The sequence below is a fragment of the Heterodontus francisci genome, chromosome 7 (assembly GCF_036365525.1).
Source record: "Heterodontus francisci isolate sHetFra1 chromosome 7, sHetFra1.hap1, whole genome shotgun sequence".
Taxonomy (NCBI): domain Eukaryota; kingdom Metazoa; phylum Chordata; class Chondrichthyes; order Heterodontiformes; family Heterodontidae; genus Heterodontus; species Heterodontus francisci.
Window position 1 is genome coordinate 68,541,258 of NC_090377.1, and position 5,729 is coordinate 68,546,986.

Genomic DNA, 5,729 nt, shown 5'->3' on the forward strand with positions numbered 1-5,729 from the left:
TATTTTGGTGATTCCACAACATAAGATTATGGAGTAACCAATGTTGAACCGCTGCAGGAGGAGAATCCAGACCATAGCTGAGAGATCCAAACTTTCTAACTTACTAAGCAATTAAGTTTTAAAAAAATAAACTGATAACGTGTTCAAGTCATTGATCCTGGCAATGTAGAGGATAGAGGCCACAGACTTTTTTCTTAAATCATTGCACTGGGTCAGACCAGAGTCTGTCAACGAGGAGGAAGTAGACATTCTAGACTAAACCATAAAGTGTCACAGGATAGATATCGATCAGAGTGATTATTTCAGCAATCTTAGTTCACCTATCTGAATTGAATCTTCAGTTTTCTCACAATCCCCTACCCCAAATGACAGCAACAAATTGTTAGTAATTCCAGAACACTACCTAGAAATCCTCTCCATCTATTGATCACATTTTGTGGAGAGGTATTGCTTCACAGCTTTCCTAAAAATGCCTTTCATAGAGTCATAGCGTCATTATGGTACAGAGGGAGCTCATACGGCCCATCAGGTCCATGGCCACTCTCTGTAGAGCAATCCAATTAGTCCCATTCCCTCGCTCTATCCCCGTGGCCCTGCAAGTTTATTACCCTCAAGTGCCCATCCAATTTCCTTTTGAAATCATTCATCGTCTCCGCTTCCACCACCCTTGTAGGCAGCAAGTTCCAGGTCATTATCGCTCACTGTGTAAAAAAAGTTCTTCCTCATGTTACGAGTGGAATTGTCTAAAATGAACCACCCGATGCTCAGGGCTGTTCCAATTGTCAAAAGGTTTATTTTACATCAGTGGGGAGTAAGACACTGGGCTTATCATGCGCTTCTCAACTGAACAAAGGAAAATCCACAATGGATATACAGTTACTCCGCCCATCCTGGCTGGACACAATACAATCATAATGGTTATTGATTACATACATTATATTCATTACCAATAAAATTACTAATCAGGCATCATGTGGTTGTGGGGATAGCTCGTGGTATGCCCCTGACCATCTCAGAATGTTTACCAGGCCCCCTTATCAACTATCCTTGAGTCTTCACAATGAATCTTTCTACCTCTGTCAGGCCTGCTTTCCTAGCTGCTTTGTGCAGTCTGCAATTAGACAGAGCAGTGGTCTTATGCACTGATATGAGGGGCCCTCTTTCATCAGCCTAATTGCCTGTGCTAAGCAGTTCCATGCTCAAGGCTGCAAGCAAACTAACTTGTCCCACAATGCTTTGGGTAAATACTCCATTTTGTAACAATATGTGGCTATACTTTCATCTTGTATATATGTGTATATTTATTTAGCTGCATCATCCACAATTTTTCCCCCTACAAGCCCCCCTTTCAGTAAAGGACTACGCCTAGTCCTGTTAACCGACATACCTACTTTATTAAAAGCAAAATACTGCGGATGCTGGAAATCCGAAATAAAAACAAGAAATACTGGAACCACTCAGCAGGTCTGGCAGCATCTGTGGAAAGATAAGCAGAGTTAACGTTTTGGGTCAGTGATATACAGTGATATTTGCTAGTTCCGAAGAAGGGTCACTGACCTGAAACGTTAACTCTGCTTCTCTTTCCACAGATGCTGCCAAACCTGCTGAGTGGTTCCAGCATTTCTTGTTTTTATACCTACTTTATTATCCCTGTTTTAACCCTGTCCGGTATTCCCTGCCTCTACGTGCTGGCCAGTCATGTGATTTCAGGAATCCCGGTCACTTAAATCAAATCAATATGTCCCAAATTATTGTGTCCCTTTGAGGTTAACCTCCTGTGTTGTTCCTTTACCAAAGCCTTGGCTTTCTTTCGCGTAGTATATCGTCGGCATGATCTACAAGCTAATATTCTCCAGGTGAGAGCCACTACCAGTTGCACTCCCACCAACACGTGTGATATTTTCCTGATCCAAGGGTGAATATTGACGTTCATCCCCCAATACCAAGCTCTTTCCCACCAGCTTGTACTTTGAAGTTCCCGTTCAGTATTTTCCTTGAGAACCTTTAAATTTCTTTTGAACTGATGGTAAAGCTTCACTGAGTGACCTACTTTGTCCCATAATCCCCTCAATTCCTCATCGAGGTGTGGGATTGGAGCTTGCTCTGACTCTTTATAATCCTGGAGGTGATCGTGGAGCTGATCAGTTGCATTAATGGTTTCCAGCTCCCGCTGTTAGATATAAACTATCCGGGTTCGTCCTATAGTGACTGGTCGTTGAGGGGTAAAACAGAAGTCTGGGTATGGTATGGGACAGTGTAAACTTCCGTAGCAGTATGATGTTTTGGTGGTGGACACGCAGTACTTTCCATTTCCCTGGTACCCCGACCTTGCAAAGTCTCTGTCAGATAATATCAGAGGGAGGTATTGCCCTGTCAATCCAATCTGGTACCTCCCCCCTTTGGAGCTGATCGAGGTTGTGTCTCATTTGTTCCACCATCCACAGCCCATAAGCATGGCACAATTGTTCCTACCGGGTCCGGCATCCTAAGTAATTAATGGTCTTGGCATGGGCCTCCAGCACCGCTATCCCATCTAATTGTATTTCCATTGTACTCTGCCCCAGACCTGTTTGATTGGGCCCCACAGCTTGAATTATGAGCTCCCTTATAACCCTCCAGAGTTGTTCCACATTCTCGTTTACCCCTTGTGTATCTAAAGAATTGATTAAAGAAGTCCCGGTATTGATCCCTGTTACTTCATCATTTAATATTTTTTCCTCTTGTATCTATGAAATGGGTTATGCCTCCTTACCCTTGTGGCCCCGGTGGCATCAGCGGCTTGTCGCAATATTACATATTCTTAGCCTGTTCTGAACAATACTCTGGCATCTGGATACCTGAGATATTTATCAACACAGGCACAATTTCATGTTTTACATTATCATATAACAATTCCCCTCGGCTCGATGTACCCACACACATCCATGTTCCTTTCAACTTTCCTTATCATCTGTTGCCCAATGGGAGGGGCACAAACAATTCCAAAGACACAGCTCTCAGTCACCCCTCCCCCTTTCTGTCTGGTCATGCAGTTAGCATGGTCATCTGTGGAGCACCATACACATACTGCATCTTTGCCCAGATTCACTATAAGCCATGTATTCAAGTAGGTTCGGTCCCTGTTCTGATCTTTACTCGCCGGTATACACTTCCCATCCAACATGTTGTACAATGCCCTATAGTTCATATAGTCTATATTAATACTCCTTTCATTAATCCGTTGTGCATCCATTACCGGGTCTTTGTTCTTTCTCTCCGGATATTAGCATCAGGTCCCACAGCCACTGCAGTCCGGTTCCTTCCCATTCTCCACTAGTGGTTATATCTGTAATTTAAACACACCACCCTGGTGGTTACCAGGTGTTAGTACTTGTCCATGTTGTGAGTATCCCCTGATGAGGAAAAAATGTCTACCTGTGGGGACCTGTGGAATCCAGGAGTTAATTTATATTCTTATCATCTCTACTCTTTTGAAATTATCTATATGATCCCGTTGTGCTCGGGCTTCGTTCCCCACAATCTTTGCCCAGTTAGTAGCCCATCTAATAATAATCCAAATGCCTATCAATACTACCATTATTCCCAGCCCCCCGAGTAGTCCATTCTCAAGTGTATTCTTCCATTCCCGGTATCTCTTTGAATACCAGGTGGTGTTTATTTCGGAGTCTGTCATTTTCTGTTGTCTTTATATACCTTCAGTTGGGACCAGTGTTTCCATCAGCCCTTCCCTTTACCATTACTTTGTCTCCCATAACAGGCACCTTTGTCTGTTCCTCTTTCCTGTCTGTTTCTATAGAATCTCCTGCCTCAGCACATGCTGTTGTCTGCACAACTCCTTTGAAAAATCTTTTAACACTTTCTCTTGTGGGTCCTATTTCATCACTACCTGCTACGACATCCCCTGGCAACCTCATTGCCCTTCCTGTCATTATTAAGGTATTTAATTTATCCTGGTTATTATAAAGTCATTTTCTCTATGTGAGTTGTCTCACTGCGCTGGCTGCATTAATCATTTCATGCCATGCTGTTTCTCAAGTCAGTAAACATGTTTGAGACCCGTTCATCAGTGCATTTCACCATGCATTTTACATGTTAGTTGCTCTGCATGCAACAAATCACATCTGCACACCTACACTGGTATCCCAGTGTCGTACCACATATTCTCAACTCTCAGGTGATCTGATCAAAAGTGGCCAGACTTTCAAATGTAGCTCTCTTAAAAACTCATATCTCCAAGAGAAAACTAACAATTGCCAGTCTTATCTACACTTTCCTGACTTTCATTGGAAAATTCTAAGCTTCTTGGAAATTTCACACTATAGTAATTTAGCTGTTTAAATTCTAATTTCACCATTTGTTTATCCCCAAAATTCCTTTATTAGTTCTTGCATCAGCCAGATCTAATTGCCAATTCCCATTAATTATAATTCTATTTCACTTTGAGCCCTGGAGAACCTTTACAATCAATATTCATAATTCCTTGAAACAGAAATCAAACATTTTCGTTTGATTCCAGCCATTAGTTTAGTTTAGAGATACAGCACTGAAACAGGCCCTTCGGCCCACCGAGTCTGTGCCGACCATCAACCACCCATTTATACTAATCCTACACTAATCCCATATTCCTACCACATCCCCACCTGTCCCTATATTTCCCTACCACCTACCTATACTAGGGGCAATTTATAATGGCCAATTTACCTATCAACCTGCAAGTCTTTGGCATGTGGGAGGAAACTGGAGCACCCGGAGGAAACCCACGCAGACACAGGGAGAACTTGCAAACTCCACACAGGCAGTACCCAGAATTGAATCCGGGTCGCTGGAGCTGTGAGGTTGCGGTGCTAACCACTGCGCCACTGTGCCGCCCCGCTATCAAAAGCAAACCACTCAGACTGTGTTCTCTTCCTCCAGCTCTCCACAAGAGAGAGAAGGAACACTCATCAATGACAGAGAGCAGCTGCTGAAAAGCAACACTCAATGTCTGCTTCCTGCTCAGAAGAGAACACTATAAATCCTCCTCGTGGTTTGTGAGACCAAACACTTTAGAAACACATTTCTCTAGAAAAAAACTATAGAAATGATCCCTAAGAGTATAGTCTTCAATTACTATATATTGTTTTTTTTTACCTTAGATGACATTTTAATTCCTTAAATAACTTGCCAAATTAAACTGGATTTTCGACATCTCAGATTATTCCAAATTCAGATAACAGTAAATTTCCCTTTGAATGCTTTAAATCGCCACTCATATCAATTTAATTTTGTTTATCGATTCCAATTTCTTATGCTCAGACTTGGTAATATTGCATTTTTTTTTTGCGTTAAAGACAGAAGTGCTTGAAACTATCTCTCCTTCTAAAGCACTTTGTCTCATTGACAAAGATAGCTGGAGCAAAGTTAATTTCTTTGCTTGTCTCCAAGGGAGCGGAGCAAAGCATTCTCAGATGTGTCGCTTTACGTAACCCTTTTTTTTATCGAAAAGAACTAAACTCCATTTTAAATGTTTTTTTTAATCCTTAGGATTTTAAAACAACAAAATCTTTAGTAACATTATCAACTTCAAAGGAAACCATCTCCATCAGGAAAGACAACATTTTAGGTTAAACTGCAAGATGATTCCAAATTCCGGTTCACGTCAATAAACATTTAAAAGATTTCCTCAACTTAACAGGTTTGTTAATCTTAACAATATAAATTTAATTCAGACTTATTAACTTATAATACTT

General features: G+C 41.5%; 1 non-coding gene across 1 annotated transcript; it reads right to left on the reverse strand.

Annotated features, from left to right (window-relative positions):
* Window positions 1-4,885: 4,885 nt before the first annotated feature.
* On the reverse strand, window positions 4,886-5,103 carry LOC137372448 (small nucleolar RNA U3). The gene has a single exon (XR_010975426.1). It is a non-coding gene; the product is annotated as a small nucleolar RNA U3 (small nucleolar RNA).
* Window positions 5,104-5,729: the final 626 nt, after the last annotated feature.